Below are 1255 nucleotides of genomic sequence, written 5' to 3'. Positions count from 1 at the left end.
CGCAACCGATTGTCTAGCTTGATGGACAGGGAAACGAGAGAATGTAAATCATGTGGCTCATCACGAGCAGCCAGTTCATCCTTAATGGCTTCATTCAAACCGTTTAGAAATGCTCCTTGAAGTGCCACATTGTTCCACTTGGAGTCCGCTGCCAACGTCCAGAACTCAATAGAGTACTCTGCCACACTGTTAGAACCCTGCCTCAAATTGAAAAGTATCTTGGAGGAATTACCCACATGGTCAGGATGGTCAAAAACAGTCTTCAATTTAGCAGAGAAATCAGCAAAAGTCAATCCAGTCAAAGTTTGATCTGAACACACAGCCTCAGCCCAAACCAGAGCTTTCCCTCTTAACAGCCCCAGAACATAATGTACCTTAGATGAATCAGTAGAAAATGACAGTGGTCTCTGCCGAAAAATCAAGTCACACTGAAGCAAAAATCCCCGGCACTTGTCCAATTCTCCATTGAACGGTTCAGGCGACGTGACAGGGGGTTCCCGACGGAACGAAGCCTGCCTAGTGTCCGAGGAAACAACTTGGGGTGCATCAAACTGGGGGTCAGAGAGAGATGGAGAACTGATAACAGACAATTTAGAGACGTGTGTAGTTAACTGAGTCACCTGGTTCAGCAGTTGATGATTATCTTCCACAAGAGTCCGAATCAACTGGTCATGCTGTCCTAGCAACGTTCCTTGAGCCTGGATAGCTTGTTGGAAGCTGTCTTGGTTTGCCCCGTGCTGTTTCTCTGTTGGGTCCATGGCCAGATCGTTCTGTTATGGCTATGGTACAACCCAACACTCAGAGAAACCAACACGACAAAGGGAGTGGAAGAAACAAAAATATTTTAATAAAAGTTCAAATTGTCTTGGTCCAAAAACAACTGAAGTAAAGGAACAGAGTGGGCTAGTCGGCTCCGGAGGAAGGAGAGGCTGAGGCAGGCAGGCAGGCAGGCAGGCAGACCGACAGGCAGGAAGGCAGGCAGGTTGGGAGGTATGTTGAACTGAAGACAAAACAAACGACGGGTTAAGGAGAGTGGAGAGCCAGGCAAAAGACAAAGACAAAATAACTTTACTGGTGAGCCAAGTTACCGCTCTGGTAAGAACAACGATCTGGCGCCGGTGGAGAGCCATGCCCAGGAATAAGTAGTGCAGGTTGATGAGAGAATAGGATGCAGCTGCGTAGGCAGGAATCACTGGAAACAACCCGCAGCTGCACAGGAGAGGCAGATCCTGAGCACGCCCCCTGCTCCACTCCA

The 1255-nt window shown here is 48.4% G+C and overlaps 1 long non-coding RNA gene across 1 annotated transcript; it reads right to left on the bottom strand.

Annotated features, from left to right (window-relative positions):
• Positions 1-825: 825 nt before the first annotated feature.
• LOC311123178 lies at positions 826-1173 on the bottom strand. Its single transcript, XR_014612568.1, has 2 exons — positions 1089-1173; positions 826-1000 (listed from the first exon to the last, which is right to left on the bottom strand). It is a non-coding gene; the product is annotated as an uncharacterized lncRNA (long non-coding RNA).
• Between the last annotated feature and the right edge of the window lie 82 nt (positions 1174-1255).

This window comes from Coregonus lavaretus (genome assembly GCF_964263955.1).
Source record: "Coregonus lavaretus genome assembly, contig: HAP1_SCAFFOLD_674, whole genome shotgun sequence".
NCBI classification, from domain to species: Eukaryota; Metazoa; Chordata; class Actinopteri; order Salmoniformes; family Salmonidae; genus Coregonus; species Coregonus lavaretus.
Note: the sequence above shows the minus strand (reverse complement) of the source record. Positions and strands in the feature narration are given on the sequence as shown.